The sequence below is a fragment of the Neopsephotus bourkii genome, unplaced genomic scaffold (assembly GCF_033783945.1).
Source record: "Neopsephotus bourkii isolate Nb327-2 ecotype Australia unplaced genomic scaffold, CSIRO-AGI_Nbou_v1 NB_1003, whole genome shotgun sequence".
Lineage (NCBI taxonomy): Eukaryota > Metazoa > Chordata > Aves > Psittaciformes > Psittacidae > Neopsephotus > Neopsephotus bourkii.
This window is the reverse complement of record NW_026901494.1, coordinates 65,523-84,873: the sequence shown is the minus strand read 5'-3', so window position 1 is coordinate 84,873 and position 19,351 is coordinate 65,523. Positions and strand designations below refer to the sequence as shown.

General features: G+C 53.1%; 1 protein-coding gene across 1 annotated transcript in view; it reads right to left on the bottom strand.

Annotated features, from left to right (window-relative positions):
• Nucleotides 1-13,308, bottom strand: part of PIK3R5 (phosphoinositide-3-kinase regulatory subunit 5) — a 59,723-nt gene extending 46,415 nt beyond the window's left edge. Inside the window, exon 1 of the mRNA XM_061360003.1 lies at nt 13,203-13,308. The gene's annotated coding sequence lies outside the window, so the exon portion shown is untranslated. The remainder of the gene's footprint in view (nt 1-13,202) is intronic.
• Nucleotides 13,309-19,351: the final 6,043 nt, after the last annotated feature.

The following is a 19,351-nucleotide window of genomic DNA, read 5'->3' as shown; positions in this document are numbered from 1 at the left end:
TGTGCAAGCATGGCTGCAAGATACCAGCGCAGGGCATGTGGCTCAGCAACAGAGAGGCCGACACAGGAAAGACACATGAAAGTTGCAGTCCAGGTCCAAGCAATGACCTTCTGCACTCCCCTAAATGACAACACACATGGCTAGGCTGGGCTCAAGCAATCCTGGAACCCTCTCTTCTGCTTTGAAGGGGGTCATGGAATCATAGGATAGTTTGGGTTGGAAGGGACCTTCACAGCTCATTCAGTCCAACCGCCCCGCAATGAGCAGGGACATCTTAACTAGATCAGTTTGCCCAGAACCACTTCCAGCATGGCCTTTGAATGTCTCTGGGGATGGTGCATCCACTACCTCTCTGGGTGACCTGTGCCAGTGTTTACCACCCTCAGTGTAAGAATTCCTTCCTCACATCCAGCCTGAATCTCCCTCTTGAAGTTTAAAATCACCACCCCTCGTCTGTCACAACGGGCCCTGCTAAAATTTTTTCCCCATCTTTCTTACAGCCTCCATAAGGGTCAGTTCCCTCAGCCCCTTCCCACAGCCATGTAACACCATCTTGTGATGGGGATAAGCAGATCAAGAGCAGCCAAGAGACCTCCTCCTCCCCACACATTCATGGAACCAGATTCTTCCCACCTTGATGCTAAAGGAACAACTACAAACCAACTGACCACGACTAAGTTATGAAGGAAAGACTCTTTTCACCGTTTATTACCAGTTTCTCCCCATTTGCTCAGTATGGACATGGGGGACAGGACTTACACCCTTCCCAAGCAGCTTGGGTCTGTCTTCCAGTTTGGATGGCAGATTCAAGCATCACTCCATACCTAGGCAGCTTTCCTTATAGTCACAACAGCTTGTGTTTCTGCTGACACCAACTGAAAAGTCACCCCCACCTAGAGGGCAAAATCTCCTGCCTCTCTTCCCCAAAGAGTTTGAGAAGCCCCGTTGCCAGAACCTTTTACGGCACAGCTAAAGAGTGGATCAGGTCTTAACCTACTCCCTGCTTAAAACTTAGCCAGAACCTTATCACCAGAGAGGCACCTCTATTTTTAGAGGTTATATCTGCCAGTACAGAAATTACAGTGCATTAATTAGCAGACACATACTGACAGTGCCAAGGTCAAGAGACAACATCCATAATTTACACCTCACTGGGAGTTACTGAGAAAACAGAACATAGGAGAGCCATCGCAAGATCTGCCATCTTCAAGAGCTCTGAGCACAGGTGCTTGCATCTCCCCATAGCAAAAACGGAGAATTTACTTTCATAAATGGACCAAATCCTCACAGACAGTAAAACCTGGAGCAGGGGGAGCTCTATGGGCATGCTGTCCCATAGAATCCCTAGAAGGACACTCATGGGTTTGCAAAGCTGATGAGCCATCAAGTCTGATGGGTTATGGGGGAAAAAAAAAATCAGGGGTGGTCAACATTTGCTCTTCTGGGATAAACTACTATGAAAATTTGTCTGCACTTTGGTATCAGTGGCCATTCACATTCCTCAACAGACACACACAGCCTCAGCCTTTCGGATGACGTGGATAGCTTGAACCTGAGATGGAGCTGCCTTTCTCAATGGCTGGTTAAGACAAGGGAAAGTTATCAATTGATGTGTCAGATTCTGGCAGATTGTGTCAGCTGTGAGCAAATTCACTGTCCTGAGCCATCTAGATCATTCCTTAACTAATTCATCGCCTGACCCCACCATAACCAGCCTCTCCTCTGCCAGAGCTTCCTCCAGTGGGTAAAAGCTATTGGTAAGGAAGCACCAGTGTCAGGCTGTGACAGGACTTCTCACCCTTCCCACTGCATGCATAGACAGCATTGATAGCAATAACCTGCTGCAACCTCAAAGCAGTGGACCAAGAGAAGGTATGACTCAGGTTTCAGCACTGCTGAGCAGGGCATCCCTGCCGGATAAGTGGATCAAGCAGGATAACTTGGCTCCCCTCCAGCTGATCAGAGAGGGAGAGAGAATCACTGGGGGATACAGGACTGACAGCAAGTCACTACTCACCATCATCTAAAGAATGTGCCATTACCTGCCTGCAAAATGCTTTATCATGACAAGGATTCAGATGAAATTAAGCCATCCAGAGCTGTCTAATGGCTAGGTGAGGTGCACCATGCTTATGTCCAAGAAAGGGCTTATTCATACACACAGTAACTCTTCGTAGAATCCCAGACTGGTTTGTGTTGGAAGGCACTTGAAAGCTCCTCCAGCTCCAACCCCTGCCACGGGCAGGGACCCCTTCCACTGGAGCAGCTTGCTCCAAGCCCCTGTGTCCAACCTGGCCTTGAGCACTGCCAGGGATGGGGCAGCCACAGCTTCTCTGGGCACCCTGTGCCAGCGCCTCAGCACCCTCACAGGGAAGAGCTTCTGCCTAAGAGCTCAGCTCAGTCTCCCCTCGGGCAGGTTCAAGCCATTCCCCTTGGCCTGTCCCTACATCCCTTGTCCCAAGCCCCTCTCCAGGTTTCCTGCAGCCCCTTTAGGCAGTGGAACTGCTCAGGCATGATGTGTGTGAACCACTGACCCCTTCATTTGCAGAGGATACCATGGGATCAGCTTCATGGAGAACACGTACTGCTTGTGATACTCTTAGTGCTCAACAAAACCCCTCTGATCCTTCCAGAGTCTGCCCCTGTGCAGCAACAGCTGCAGCTGGATAAAGTAACAGAAAGGGTGTCTCAGCAATGTGTAGTAAGGGCATCCTGGAAACTGCAATCCAGTCAAGTTCACCAGCAGTGGATTAAAGACAAGTTGGTCCTGGTTTTGCAGCATCTCTACCACCTTCCTCACCAGCAGCACTGGCAGCAAGTGAAGGTGTGGGATGAAAACAAAGGTTTTCCAGTTCTGGGGTCTCATAGAAACTAGTGGGAGAGCATGAGAACAGCACCAGCTCATCAGTGGTAGGTGCCACATTCAGCCTGTCAGGCACCTAATTTGCAGAGGGGACACGGCACCATTCTCCTGAAACCTGACCAGTAGCAGATGAAGCCAAGGGACCTCCCAGAGACAGATATTCAGCAGCAACTGTGTGGGGATTAAAGCATTTTGCATCACCTTTGCATCGCGCCTGACCTGAGCTCAAGCTGGTCATTTGGAGGTTTGTGGCTTCCACATTCAGGCCTGAGTGAACTAACTCTGCATTTCCTGAACAGCAGCAGCCTGGGACCCATCGCAGGCTCACAAAAGCTGAAGACACCTGCAAACTATTCTGGGGCTTTGCTGTGAGGTTGCACTGTGAATGGAGCAGCTACATGGAGACCGTGACTAGTGTTGAACCCTAGCAGCAATGCTGAAGGGAGACTGAAATGTCCAGTGCAGAACTGTCTGCAACCTCCCCAGCACGCATCCTGCACACTGAGACTTCCTCTTGACTTGTTTTTAACATGTCCTTTTGTATGATTACCATTTTTCAGGACAGGAGTTAGAGTTTTCTTGACAAACAGACAATAGGGGATTCCACTCACTCACCCCTTAAAGCCCTGGTGTATTCTGATGCTGGGAAATACAAATCCCTATATTAGTCCCACCAAGCCATCACCGAGCGCCACCGTTGCAATGGTACATTCTCTCTCCAAAAAGCACTTCTCTGTATGCAAGCCCAGTGACTCACTGCAGGGCCTTTCAACCAGAGATGCTCTTACCATTGACAAGATGGCCATCATTCATAGAATCATAGAATCATAGGTTAGGGTTGGAAAGGACCTTAAGATCATCAAGTTCCAACCCCCCTGCCATGGGCAGGGACAGCTCTCTCTAAACCATATCACCCAAGGCCTCATCTCCATTTCCAGCTAAAAAATCCCCATGCTGTACCCTTCATCTCCATTATTTTTAGCTCCTATAACACAGCACTCTTGAACTGTTCAAGAGTCGAGCTTTGGGAATTGAAACAAGGATTGTGACTCCCTGGTGCTGTTAGAATAAGGTCTATCACTTTTTGGTTTCTGAAGGAAACTTCAGAAATCCCATTCCTGGAGATGCTGATGGACAAGCTTCAAATTGAAGGACAGGGAGTAAATACGCCCTGCTCTGCTGTGGTGGGAAAAGGGATAAACTCAATCACAGCAACGATGCTGCTGTAAAAGGGAAGAGCGTTACCTGTGCCCATGTCCTTAAAGGCAGAAAAACCAGCAACAGACTCAAATTTAATGGGAGAGGGAGAGGTCCCTACCCCAAGGCCAGGGAGATACCCTCAGCAGCCCCTCCCGCCCTGATGGCCCTTTCAGCCTGCACTCCTCAGTCCCCATTGCCTTTTCAATCCTCCTGCCTCAAGGCAGATGAGCAGCTACAGAGGTCTCTGGGAATGTCTTGGACTTCACCATTGTAAAGTACATCTTGACACAGAACAGTAACGGCCAGAAAAGGAAAAAAGGGGGGGGGGGGAAAGGGGGGGGGGAAATGGGGAAAAGAAGGGAGGGGGAGGGAAAAAGGCGAAAAAGGGAAAAAGAAAACAAAAGGGGAAGGGGGAGGAAAGGGGAAAAGGGGAAAGGGAGGGGAAAGGGGGGGAGGGGAAAAGGGGGAGGGGAAAAAGGGGGAGGGGAAAAAGGGGGAGGGGAAAAAGGGGGGGGAAGGGAAAGGGGGGGAAGGGGAAAAAGGGGGAAGGGGAAAAAGGGGGGAAGGGGAAAAAGGGGGAAAAAGGGAGGAAAAGGGGGGAAAAAAGGGAGGAGAAGGGGAAAAAGGAGGAAAAGGGGGGAAAAATGGAGGAAAAGGGGGGAAAAAAGGGAGGAAAAGGGGGGAAAAAAGGGAGGAAAAGGGGGGAAAAAAGGGAGGAAAACGGGGAAAAGTAAAGAAATTCCAGCCCTACCCTGTGCTTCTTTTTATCTCCCCTTCATCAACGCTTTGCTCACCTTCAGACACACGAGACCAAGGCTGGGCAGGAGCAGAGCCAAGCCCATTCCCTGTCCTGCTCCCACTGGCAGTAGCAGCACTGCCTCCAGTGCCACGCAGCCGGCAGCACCGCGGCACCTCCCTGGCACACACACGCTGCTCCCAGCCAGGCTGCGATGGGCGCAGTGACATGACCCAGGACACCAGCAACCCGAACACCATCCCCTCAATGGGCTCTGGGGGCTTGGCAAAGCTCAGCTAGGGTCAGAGATGCCTCTTTTTCTCTTCAAAAAGCCAGCATAAATGGCACATACCTGTCAGGGTAAGAGAAGAGCAGTTATTTAACCTCACTTTTCAGACAGGAAACATACTTGTTCCTGGCACCAATTACAAAAACCCCTTGCTACATGATGCAAGAGCTCATTTTAGCTTGTATCAGTCTTTATCGCAACAATGAGGGTTAAAGTTTCACCCAACATCACAGTCTAGTCCCAAGAAGATTTAGGCTGGAGACAGCGCTGGTGTTTGGCACAGCCTGGCTGTGGTGGAAACTCCAGGGCTGCTCTTCAGGGAAGGTGGAATTTCAGCAGAGAAGTGGCTGCGTCACAGGGGAGGACCAGGGGAAAACATGACAGCACTCAGCAAATACATCATTTAGAGGGGAGGGGGGAAGGTGTTTCCCCAACTAAAAGCAGGAACCCAAAGTGCCCCCGCACCGAGAGGGAAACGAAGGACGTGACAGAGCATTAGATGGTTCCTCCCAACACTCCCTAGGGTGACTGTTCAATCTGGTGGGACAAGACCACAAGGTGTTGCCAGTCAGAGGAGGCAAAGGGGACAAGACTCCAGGTATTTCCATGCTCAGCAGAAGACACTCTTCCAAAAGCATATGGGGACACCTGGGGTCGAGGTCCATGCCCAGACGTAGCAGGCACTAAGCTCCCTCCCAAGCTGAAGACTTCACTGAGGCTAAAGATGATGAGTTCCCTCTCAAGCTGAAGATGCTGCAGTGAAGCCTTCAGCTTGAGACGGAGCCCAGCACCTACTACCTCTAGGCACGGACCTCAACTCCAGCTGCTCCATATGCTTTCTACAGCAGTTGCTGTGTACATGCAGCTTCTTTGGAGATTCTTCTTGGGAATAATCCATTTTTCCTGTGCCAGGCTACACATGGGTGGCATTATCACATTTAAGATAGCACCAGACACAAAGGGAAACAACGATACCACAATACCATGACAAATTCTCATCAGCCATTCCCTGTTCCATGGACCCAGCACTTCCCTGTGCCACTCCAAACGCTGCCTAGGACTTCTTTGCCCTAAAAATACATCATGTTGCTCCCTATTCTGCTACACTGGCTCATGTGGAGGGGTGCTGGAGTTTGGGGAGTTTGGGTTTGGTTTGTTGTGGGTTTTGCCATTGCAAAATCATCTGTTAGCTCTAGGTAAGTCCATGGGGCAACCTGCAACCAAGCAAAGTGGCACAGAGCACACACAACAAAGGGTCCCTCCCAGATGGGACCCCAACCTCTGCCCCATGCTGCCTTTTGCCCCCACAGCTCCCTTGCAGTGAAGGACAGTAAGAGCTGATGCTAATTCCTTCAGCCTATTTGGAAAAACAAGTTTACACGGGAGATGTCAATTGGCTCCATCTCTGCTTAACTCCTCCAGCTGTGAAACAAAGTGAGTGAGAGACAAAGCACTACAAATAAGCAGCATGACCATTTCAGAAGGCTTTTTGTGAGCTTTAATGCCAAACCCACTAAATAGATTAACTTACAGCATAAACAAGCAAGTAAATCTTTCCCCCAAGGCCCTGTGTATCCAAAGGAAGCTTTAGAAGTTGCTTCCTGCCATTGTGGAGGCCCTGCTGGGAACTCGGGAGCCTTTTCAGTCCCTGGCTTGGTTGCCCAAAACCTTCCATTTACTTCCAGCACCGCTGGCTGCAGCACCACAGCAGACAGATGGTGGCAAGGGTGGTTTTGGCTGTTCCCTTTCCCCCTCGGGCCAAGGGCAAGTGGACTGCGATTCACAGAAGGATGTGAGCCCTACTTTGACCAGAGGAGTCGGTACAACCGCAGCACCACCATTACAATTGATGAGAAGAAAGGAAGTCTCCAGAGAAGGAGAGGTGTGCATCCATTCAACAGTGGGACAGGCAGCAATGGCCAACCCCCCAGGCTGTGCCGCCCCTGAGCATCTTTAAACAGCCCATAGCACTGAAATATCACAGCAGCATCCACACTTGCCACTTGAAAGGGTAATGATGAGCCTACAGCATGAAACCTTTCAAAACCTCGTTAACCTCCAGGAAAAAGAAGCTCAAGTTGTGTTGGAGGCCACTGCTGCATCCCAGATGTGCCAGACTCTGCAGAGGTGAAGAAGGGCTAGCTGTACAGAGGGAAGATACTGGGACTGGAGAGCTCAGGGCAGTCACATCACAGCAAGTGAAGTCCAGTCCCTGGACTCGCCCTGAGCTGGACCATCCTTTGGGCTCGTACAGCCATCAGAGCTACATCCATATGAGGCCAAAACACCATGGGGAAGATAAGCCAAGAGGTGTCCTTCCCATAAAGGCCCTATCCCACCACTCTCCATCCCTTCTCCTAGCTGGGTAACTGTATTAGAAGGTGCTGTGGCAGCTGTGAGAGGCACTGAGAGCAGCCCTTCTCTGAGGTGCCTCCAGGCTGGCACAGCCCCAACCAGTGGGTGACCCACATGCAGGCCAAGCCCCCAACCCCCGCAGTCACACATCACAGGACCAAGGAGGGCAAGAGCCCATGCAGCAAACACAGCTTGAACCCTTCCCATCCACACGTCCTCCCATGACAGGGAGGAGCATCACATCACACAGGGCCCTTGTCTCCACAGGGACCATCCTTCACCTCAGCTCTTCACTAGAAGCCAAGCTCCTAAGAAGTGGCAAGTGCCCGGTTTCCAGAGTCAAAGGCTACTCCCTTCATCCTAAAGCATCACACTCACACTGGTGTTCCAATTGGAGGCCACAGGGAATAGGCAGGATGTGATTAAGTACTTGCTATCCTGCCATCATTTTTGAACCCAGCACCATGATCTGGCAGCTCAGAGCCCACCACAAAGGAGATCCCCAGGCTCTGGGTGTGCTTTGTACCAGCAAAAGTGGATTTAGACCCATGTAGCCATTCCTGCACATCATCTGAGTTCCCTAAACGATTAGCACCCACCATCACTCAGACCAGACCGAACTAGGCACAATTTGCACCTAAAGAGCAGTCCTTAGGGGACATTAGGCTTTGATTGCAATGCAGCTAATTTATCCAGGGAGGCAAGCCTCAGGCAGAAGACCGCTCAGATAAGCAAGATTCATGCATAGGGATGAGGAGCAGCAGGGATGCTATCCAGCCTGGGTCTGCAAGGCTGGAGTCTGCTTGGTCAGACTCCAAAGCTTTTGCAGCCAAGGGCTGCTGTAACTCCATCACATGAAGGGTGCAGACAGAGTGGGTACTGATTTGCAAGGTTTATTAACACAAAGACTCCGAGAACGAAGAAACATTTGTGAAGTTTCACATGCACAGGTTGCCAGAAACAATGAGAAAAGGGAAATGCCACCTGAAAGGATGAGAGCTTGTGTGCAGAGAAGCCTCCGAGCTGTGGGTTTAAATAGACATAAAGCGATAGGGGAAGCAGCTGAAAGGGGAAGCGTTTCATCCTAATTTGAGACAACAAAGAATAGCCTTTGTGGAAGGGATGAAAAACACTTCTGCAAGCTCAAGAATACACCATCCTTCCTAAAGCATGCACACAGAAGCCATGCACACACATTTACACAGCATGGCACTGAACAAGCATTAACACAGTACTGAAAATACCTTTGGAGCACAAAACCCTTCAACGCAGGATAAAAAAGATGATGAACTCCCTACTGCAACAGGTGCTAAGGACAGTCACAGGACAGAATTGAAGCTGAGCTCTTCCTGCGCTGCTGGAGCAGCACCAGGCAGCCGGCAGCACTGTGACCAGGGAATCGATGCTCCAGCACCTCCATTCCCAGGCACCCTTGTCAAATGAGCTGGTCATGCCAGGCTTCTGGTTAAACGCACCCCAAAAGTAGAGAACCAGCATCATTTTTAGGAGCACCCAAGCTGCTCCCACCCTAAGCACTAATGGAATTTGGTCAGTTTTGGTCAAAGCATTGGAGGGAAAGCCAAGCCCCTTCCCCATCTCTCTTACAAATGCAGATGATTCCCCTGAAACACCAAGAAACCTTAATCATAGGATGGTATAGGTTGGGAGGGACCCTAAAACTCATCCAGTTCCAACCCCTGCCACGGGCAGGGACCCCTTCCACTGGAGCAGCTTGCTCCAAGCCCCTGTGTCCAACCTGGCCTTGAGCACTGCCAGGGATGGGGCAGCCACAGCTTCTCTGGGCACCCTGTGCCAGCGCCTCAGCACCCTCACAGGGAAGAACTTCTGCCTAAGAGCTCAGTTCCATCTCCAATCCAAATCCGCCCTCTCTCACTTGTCACAGTGCCACAGGACAGCATCACCCAGGTAGCGTTTTCCTATTTCCCCTTTTAACTCAGCAGCAAGGTCACGCTCACATCTGTTGGCTAAACCCATCTGCAGAGCTTTCCCCTGCCCGCCTGGAGCCCGCTTTACGGGAATGGTGCGGTGCAGGTGCGAGCGCTGAACCACACAGCAGCCCCAGGGCTCCCTCTTACCAGCAGGAGACTGGAACCCGGGTGACCTCTCAGACGGGGCAGGTTGCAGTCAAGTACAGCAATCGTGTGTGCAAGGAGAGGACATGAGACAAACACAGCCAAGGCTGGACCACGAAACCCCACCACGCTGCTCCCAACCACACCATGCTTCCCGCAGCATCCTGCTCTTCACACCCAAAGAGCCAGCTCTTCTTCAGCTACAGCTGCAAACTGAGCCGGGCACCTCCCGTTGCACCACACTGATAAGGGACGGATCATCCCACCGCAAGCTGAAGTTGCTTTTTCAGAGGCAGAGCTTGAAATCGGAGATTAACAAGTCTGAAGGAGCTCATGCCTGGCCACTCATGTATTCCAGATGCACATGCTATAATCGCGGCTTGCCAAACAGGATACGGGGCGTAAGAAAATAGAGCATTTTATCTTCAAGCTTTTCCAAGAGGGTATTAGAAACAATGGAGAGGAAATACAAAATTAACACTAGAGAAGAGCAATTGGCAGTGCCCCTCACGAGTCTGTTCTTCATTACAAGGCTGCCTATTCAGTAGCTTTCATTAGGAAAATCGCATCACAGAGCCATTCCCAACAGTGTCCCTATTTCCTAATTAAGCTTCACCAAAGACCCACGTCTTTCACGGCACACACAGTCACAATTACCATTTCATCGCACCCTGGCTGCTGAAAACCCTGCAATTACAGCATCCGAGGAGTAACACAGACGTGTCATCAGGGAGACAAGTTCTCATGTTGTGTTAATTGGTGGCCAGAGACGAAAGAACAACGGGAACGTTGGGTTTTGGTCTCCATGCTGGGAAAGGCGCTCGGGAGCTGCAGCCGCTCCCCAGGCTCCCACCCAGGAGGCCAATGAAGAGGGCTCAGTGCCAGCAGGTCCTGACCACCCCTCCAGGCTGCAGCACGGGGCAATGCTCATCGTGTCCTCACATGTATCACACCCGTGTCACCAGGTGAGCTTTGGGGAAGGCGAACAACCCCAACCCAACACATGCAGAGCAAGGTGGACACAACCTTGGGTGGTTTGCCTGGAGATCCCCAACAATGGCTTTGGGTGGGTGGGACACTTGCAAAGAAAGGGCTGGCAGTGACAAAAATGTCCTCACACCACCTCCAGCCATGACAGATAAGGATGGGGATTCCTGCAATACCGAGCCTCTTAGGGAAGCGGAAGGGAAGCCCTGTAGAGAGGAGGGAGAAAACACGAGCTGGATCTATAGAGCCTGGATTGCACCCATAGGTCATATATTCCTCCACTGCAACCAAGAGTGACATTTCCAGCCCAAAACATCTCCCTGGCTGAGGAGGGCTGCAGAGTTCAGATGCAACAGGGGAAACCTCCCATCACTCACAACCAGCCTCGGGGCACTCTCCCGGGCAGCTCCCCCTCCAGCAACCCCCTGCACAATTCCCCACTTGCAAAATAGCAATGCAAAAACTGGGCAGCCCCATCACGCCAGGAACAGCTCAGCGGTCACCCAAAAAAGAGAAGTTGAAACTACCCCAGGTGAGCTGCAGCACAGCAAGGCTGCAGTGGTCCCCATGCCACCGAGTGGGCATCACAGCCTGGTCGGAAGCATCCTGCTGATAGCAAAGCCACTGCCACATTGGGCATCCCTCAGCCCCAAGGGCTGCTGCAGCGCAGGGAGCAGTGCACAGTCCCTTTCTGCCAATGCTTTTGTCTGGATTCAGTTCTTCTTTTGCTGAACGTCAAAATGAAGTCGTGAATTTTGCACTGAAAGGCACAATGTGACAGTTTTGGTTTGGTTTTCTCCAAACTGGGGTGCCCTGATCTGCAGGGGGAGGAGGGACTGTCCAGCTGGACCATCCGACTGCACCATCCTAGTGTATCCCAAATCAATGCACACCGCCATTACAGCATCTCCAACACTTTTCAACCCCTTCTTGCCACAACTGGGCTCCAGAGCTGCAGGGAGCAGAGGAGCGATGGCCACACCATACCAAGCTCCCCCCATTTCAATCCCACAGGACAGCACTACAAGGCTGGAGCTGGCAGACCTCTGGTGCAGCAGCTCAGGCTCTGCATCAGCTGCATCCCTGCAGAAACCTGTGGAGCATCCCCCAGCCCAGCTCCAAAGGACGTGCCCAACCACTGCCTGAGCCTTCCGACTGTAACAGGGGAAGGTAACCACCACAGCCACCACTACTGGGCTCTCACTCTTTATCTGCTTATCTGTCTAGGTTTAAGCTCTCATCTGAGCAACACCCAGAGCTCCAAAACACTTTGCAACCATGTTTTGGAAACAATTTGCAATTCCATCCAAGTTCTCTCCCTCTGACACACACTGAATTAAAGCATTGAGATCCTGCATGTCGCTGCAGTGTGCAGGTTCTGCATCAAACCAAGAGTTCTGAAATTAACCTAGATGGGGGAAAAAAAAAGAAAAAGAAAGAAACTGCAGCTGTTGAGCATCAGCCCCTTCAACAGCAGAGTGAGGAGCAGCACCAGCAACTGACCCAGCATGGTTTTGCTTCATTGGGAGCAGCAGCACCAAACCCAAGCCATTAGCAAAGTTAACGGGTGCTGGCGTAACAGCAGCAAGGTTTTAGTAAACATGAAAACAAAGGTCTGCAATCTCTTTTCTCCCACTTTCGTTAGTGATTTGAATCAGCCTAAGCCTTTTCCTCCCTCAGGGCTTACAACCTGCAAAGCAGCTAAACATCCTTTGGGGCGGTGGTTGCAGCAGTGAACGTGGCAGGAGGCCAGGCTGCCTTCAGGCACCCTCCATCACACTGGTGACACCCGTAAGGCCACAGAAGCACCTGATGGAAGATGCTCCTCTACAGGCACAACTCCCAGCACAGGCTGGTGATGGAGCAGCACAGGGACACCTCAGGGCTGGTGTACGCTCAGGCTCTGACGCCAAGGGATGACACGCTGCTGGGCTTGTCACATCCCAAACCACATCCTGTTGCCAAAGCAGAGCCCTCCCAAGGGTTACACCTCCACTCGCTTGGGCTGCAGGGACCCGGCACTGATGGTGCCTCCAGCCCAGCCAGGAGAGCTCCTGCTGCAGTCACTCGCTTCCGAAACTGCAGCCGGGCGCTGGAGAGCCCCCGGGATTTCCCAGGGGCCCGGGCACGGCCGGGTGGTCCCCGGGGACCAGGTTGGGCCCACACCTGGGCCCGCAGCAGCTCCATGGGGCAGTGCAGAGCAGAACAAGTGTGTGGTCTAGAAAGGAGCCTGGGCAGGGGGTGCACCCCACGACGGGGTGACCTCGGCTCCTCCCGGGCAGGGGCACAGCCACAGGCTGTGTGGGGAGCCGGGGGGACATGGTGCGGAGCGGCCCCTTCCCCCGGGGCTGGGGACACCCCACTGCTGGGTTGAAGTGGAAGCCCGCAGCCACACGGGCCCCCCCATCACAGCGGGTTCATCCCCGCTCCTGTTACCTGGACACCCCGTTTACAAGTAAGCCCCAAACGCTGCACAGCCCCCCCTGGGCACACCGGGTACTCCTCGAGTGCACGGACACCCCGTTATAAGGACACCCCGGTTACAAGGAACCCCTGCTCGCCCGCTCCCGCCGCTGACACCAGGTGTACAAACACCCCCCCGCTCCCTCGGCCACCCCGGTAAAACACGGAGCCCCCGGTTACCCCTCATCAGGGGCTCAAGAACCCCCCGGCCCCCACCTGCAGGGCGACAGCCGCCGGTGCTCCCAGCCCATCCTCGCCGCGCCCGCCGGGCTCCGCTCCGCGCTCAGCCCGCACCGCTCCCGGCGGGCGGCACCGGCAGCACCGGGGCGGGGCTGCAGCGGGACCCGCCCCACACGTGTGCACCGCCCGGCCCGCCCTGACCCATCCGCACCCGCCCCTGCACCTGCCCTCCCCTCCGCACCCCCTCCGCCCACCCATGCATCCCTCCATCATCATCATCATCCCATCACCCATCACCCTGCCGTTCATCCAGCTAGCCATCCCCTCAGCCACCCACCCACCTACCCTGACACTCGTCTGTCCTGCCACTACTCTCCCTTCCACCCTTCACTCTTCCATTCATCCAATCCAGCCATCTATCCATCTATCCATTCTTCATCCACCTCTCATCCATCCCACCACCCTGCTATTCATCCATCTACCCTTGCCTCCATGAATCTCTCCTTTTCCTCTGTCCATGCACCTTTCCAACTCTCCACCTGCCACTTCACCCTCCCCTCCATTCATCCACCTGCTCACCCTTCCAACCATGCACCCCTCCATTCCCTCTCTGTCCCTGTGTATTACATAAGCTTGTTTTCCTCCCATCCCCTCAGCCCCTTACCCCATCTCTGCTGCAAAACCCCTTATCACGTCCCTGTCATAGAATCATAGAACAGTTTGGGTTGGAAAGGACCTTGAGATAATCCAGTTCCAACCCCCCTGCCATGGGCAGGGACACCTCACACCAAACCATGTCACCCAAGGCTTCGTCCAACCTGGCCTTGAACACCACCAGGGATGGAGCATTCACAACTTCCCTGGGCAACACATTCCAGTGCCTCACCACTCTTACAGTAAAGAGCTGCCTCCTTATATCCAATCTAAACTTCCTCTAAGTTTTAATCCATTGCCTTTGTCCTGTCGCTACAGTCCCTAATGAAGAGTCCATCCTCAGCATCCCTATATGCCCCCTTCAGATACTGGAAGGCTGCTGTGAGGTCCCCATGCAGTCTTCTCTGTCAGTCCAAAGCCACTACAGCCCAGGTTGAGTGTCACCAGGGTAGCAACACGCTGCTGGTTTCTGCTCTGGTGGCACCTGGGAATGGCCTTTTCCTGCTGCGTTCAAGGCTGCTCCTTACGAAGAGCCTGTCTCTGGCAGTGCTCACCCTCCTGCCTTTCCCTTGCACGGGGCCTGTGGCCATGTCCAGCCCAGCCTGTCTCTTGGGCAGGGGCAAGAGTCTGGCTTTGGGTTCCTTGGTGAGTTTTGGTTTCTCAAACAGGTGTGACTGCTGCTGGTGGTGCTCCAAGACTCGGGAGCTGCTCCAGGGGCAAACAGATGGGGTTTGCAGTGAAATCCCGGTGAAGTTGAAGATAAGCAAACCCAGACAGAGCAAAACTCCCCTTTAACTGGGGACCCGAGGAACCACCCACCACACAAACCACACCGGGTGCTCTGGGCCCTGGTGCCCCTGCTCCCGCTGTGGTGCCAAGGCATCACCCTGCCCCATGTGCAACCCCCAGGGTGGGAAGACAAGGGCTCACCTTCCTCCAGCCGAGCAGCCACCGGCAATTCCGAAGAAATCCTCCAGCAGCAAAAAGAGCAGGAAGCAGAAAGTCTCCTGTCTGTGTCATGGTGCCACCTGCAGAGCCCTGCAAAGTAGCCAAATATTCCAAAATAGCCAGAAAGTTGGGCTTATTCAGCCAGAATAAGGCTCCTGAAGGAGAGACCTGAGAGTAGCTCCAGTGCCTAAAGAGGCTGCAGGAAACCTGGAGAGGGGCTTGGGACAAGGGCCTGTAGGGACAGGGCAAGGGGAATGGCTTGAACCTGCCCGAGGGGAGACTGAGCTGAGCTCTTAGGCAGAAGCTCTTCCCTGTGAGGGTGCTGAGGCGCTGGCACAGGGTGCCCAGAGAAGCTGTGGCTGCCCCATCCCTGGCAGTGCTCAAGGCCAGGTTGGACACAGGGGCTTGGAGCAAGCTGCTCCAGTGGAAGGGGTCCCTGCCCGTGGCAGGGGTTGGAGCTGGAGGAGCTGTAAGGTGCCTTCCAACACAAACGAGGCTGGGATTCTGCTCAGGTGGAGCAGGTTTTGTGCTGCAGTCTCCTCCCTGCTTGGGCTCTTCACACAAGCTTTAAAGGCTGGGTTTAGTTTTTGGGATGCCAACCTGACCTTTTCCATCCCTTCTGCCCTATTCCCATCTGATTCCAGACCCAGCTTTTCAGACATATCCCACAACCAGAGAAGCCAGCATGTGTCCGAGGGGCTAAACCTGAGGAAGTCAATCTTCTCTGGGGGCCAGAGCTGCAGCTTCCGTCCCCTGCCCTCCCCACATGAGGTTCTGTGAGCTGCTTGTTTTGCTCCTGGGGCATGCTGCAGCCTGAGGAAGTCACCAAAAATGGTGCTTCAGGGGCAGAAGGAAGAGGAAGAGCTCAGGGAGGTGCTGAGCCGCAGCCACTGCAGGGACAAGAGTGACAAACAGCAGTGCAGCAGCCAGCTCAGGAGAGGGGTCCCCAGTGGAGCACTGGGCTCCTCCTTAGAACTCAGTTTCTTATCTGAGTCCAGGAGATCCTGGGGGCACCGGTGCCACACTTCATGGTGACAGGGTGGCAGTGAGGAGGGATCTCAGGGCTTTCAGAGGGGCCGCATGGAGAGCAGGGGAGGCAGCAGAGCTGCATTCAGGGTGACTCAGGTGACACCAACGGTGATGCTTGAAGCGAGCTCCAGTCCCAGCCCATCTCCAGGGCTCGGTTCCTACCCTTAAGCTGCAAAGGGCAGGAAGGAGGAAGCCCCGGCTGTGCTCTGGTGACAACTTTTGGGTTCTTGGTACTGGAGTAAACATGCCAGGTACAAAACACCAACCTGGGTAAGCCCCCTCTGCCAGGGAAGCGTGGAGCCAGCTGGCTCCGATGGGAAGCTTCATGCCAGAGAGCCGCAGGCTGGCACCACTGCTCCACCATTGTCCTCACCTGGTCCTGTTTGTCCTTCCACAGCCAATGTGAGACGAAAAGACCCAAACAGCAAATCATGAGTGCCAGCTGAGTTGGCAGAAAAGCCCCAGTGCAGGTTGAGAGGGCAGAGAGCTGGCCCCATCACTGCTTCCAGATGCCCAGGGGACACCTCCTCTGCTCCAGAGGATGCTCAAAGGCCAATACAGGGCTGGAGAGAAGGTGTATAAATATGAATGTAGTTTTTCCACAAGCAGCTCCAGAGGGATTCATTGAAGCATTTTGCTGGGAGAAGATCAAAGTAATTACCACATAAAGTCCCTGTGGTAATAGCAAGTGACTTCCACAGGGAACATTTCTAAGCAAATCAGGCTTCTGACATGCAAAAGGACTGGGGTGCAGGAGGGCCGGTGAGCTAAAGCATCACAGTCATTCTGCTTTGACCAAATCCTTTTTCATCTCCAAAATGTGAACTCACAAACCCCAATCTCCTTTGCCCAGCTTCTATTTTGGTTCCTCCTCATCCAAATGAGCACAAAAGCACCTCTTAGATGGTTGCTGAAAATGGGACTTACCCTAACTCACAGAGATGCTCAGAAATCCATCACAGTTCCTATTCCTCTCTACTCAACACATCTCTAAACCCTGTATTTGTACCACACATACACACACTTCCCTGAATCAACACGTTGCTGAGTCAGGCCTGGCAGAGTGGAATATCTCCATATTCCTGTGGTAAATACCTGGAAAACGGCTGTTCTGTCTCAGATCTTGCAATCAGATTTCTGCCCAGAGCACAGTACTTATAGGTCAACCATAAGCGCATTGCTGAGGGTGTGAGGCCATCAGTCACACCAGTTAGCTCACTTGGGAATGTCCTAGTGTCAAAAATGCTCCAAATTCAGTCAGAAAACCAGGTCTGTGAGTAAAGGCTCATCCCCCAGCTCATGGCTGGGTGCTCACCACCTCCTGCTCTGCATCTCTGCATCCTCCACAGCAGAACCAGGAAAGGCTTCAGTGTTGTCAGGTTACAAACCCAGCAACTACCACTTCTTGTCAAAGATGGGGCTTTTTCCTCACCCTTTCCTGCAGCAGTTCCCATCTGTGGGACAGAGGCTCAGGACAGCAGGGGTGGGGATGCTCCTCCCCTGCAGCAGGTTTCAAATGGGTTCTTGCAGGCAGGAGCTGAGTCTCTGCCCTGCTGACCCTTCACATGAAGGTCCCCTCTCCACACTTAACACTGGTTTCTCTAAGTCTCCTTGTGTGTGGCTGTGAGCTCAATTGGCCAGGTTCAGTTACACACACACACACACAATCCCCCCGATCCATCTCTGCCCTGAAGCTTCTCCCCATCCCAAACCCAGCCCAGCTGCTGCCCTCCCACTTCTACAGAAACAATGCAAGAGCCTGCCAGTGTCCTGGGATGCAGCAGGCAGTGGGATGCAGGACCTGGATACACATCATCCCGGAAACAAGAAGGAAAAAAACAGGCCAGGTACAGGCTGCCCTCTCAGCCAGAGAAGGGCTTGGGCGTCCTTGCTGAGCTCAGACCAAGCCACACGCTGGAAATCCAATAACTCAGCTCCCAAAAAATGCCATGAATTCACCATTTCTAGGCATGGGCAGCAATTGCAGACAACAGCCAGCGCATCCCCATAGGACGTGTTCACTGCTGTCCAGACTGCAGATTTCCACTGGATCTGGGATATCTGACTCTGTCCTTACACAGATACCAAGCACAGCTGTGTGGCTGCACAGCTCTAGGTGTTTTCATTACTTCCTCCTCCCTACGTTCCCATAACGACAGAGCATCACAGCCCTGGCAGAGGGACTTTGTGGCCTCTCCCCGCTGCCCACACAGCTTCAGAGGGAAGGGGAAGCAGGATCCACTGAAAAGGGAACCTGGTTCCCCCCATGACTTGTGTTTTTCGTTTCTTGGTGCAACTCAAAGGATACTGAAAGATTGCTCAACACCACCTGAGCCCAGCCCTTGAGAAATGAAAACAAGTCATAGACCTGGGTGCCACCACAGCAGATCTGACCCCAGAGGTTCCCCTTCCACCTCCCATGCAGGGGTGAAAATACAACCCCTAATGACCTCATTCGGCCAAGTGCTGAAGGATTCCCTGCCAGCTCTGGGGTAGACCAGGAGAACCCTTTTCTCCTCTGCCCTGTGCAAGGGCTTCAGGTGCCTGGAGCAAAGCCACGTTAGCTCCCAGCTGTCTTCCACCTCCTCTTCCAGGTGCCTCCTCCCACATAGAAAGTCTGATCCTGGTCTTGGGAGATCATGGCTCAGCTCCCTGCACTGCCACTGATGCCCTGGGGCACATGAGCAGGTCACTCTGCCCTCCAGGCCTCAGTTTCCCACCCATGATGCACAGGTCTCACCCTGTCTGGTCCATCCTGCAGCCCTCAGGACCATTTCTGTTTTAGCCTCTGACTTCCACATGCTTAAAACCACACGGATGCTTGCTGGAAGCCATCCACGCTCGTCACAGGGGGAAGCAAGATGAGAAGTCTGTGTAAAACTCTGATGCAGTAAAACCAAACATATTCCCCACTGTGATACTGATAATTATAGTGTGACTGTACGGGAAGGAGCCACAGACTCCTTGTGCCCCATGGCACATCACGCTGTGGTTTGAGTTTCCAAGTGAGCTGCACATTGCTGTGCAAGTGGCTGGTGCTCTTCCCAGGACCCAGTTTGTAGCCTGCAGTGGGTGAGGCAGAGCTGTGGAAGAGGATGTGGTACTCTTCCTACAGGGGAATCAGGGAAGGACAAGAGAGAGGTGCAGAAATACGAAGTGGGATAGAAACGAGGGACCCTCCAACTGCACCAAGGCAAAACTGCTAGGTAGCCATCACTGACTGGTATTTGTCTGGAGCCTGCTAATGCCAGTGTGGCCCTGTTCTTACTGCTGGAAAGCCTTTCCCTAAAGCCAGTCCCAACCTCCCTGGTGCTGATAGACCCCATGGCTTCACCTATTGCTGGTGGCTTATGGAGGAAACCGTTTCATCTTGCTCCTTGACAGCCTTCTCTTTGTCACAACCTCTACCTTGGCTCAGTCCTCTTGTGCGACCCGGGCCTAGTGCTCTGGGTTTCCCAGCCCTTTGCTCACCCATCTCGGCCCAAGCCCCAGGCGAGATGCTGCACCACAGGGATGCTTCCCCAGCACGGAGCTGAGGGTTGGTTGGCACAAAC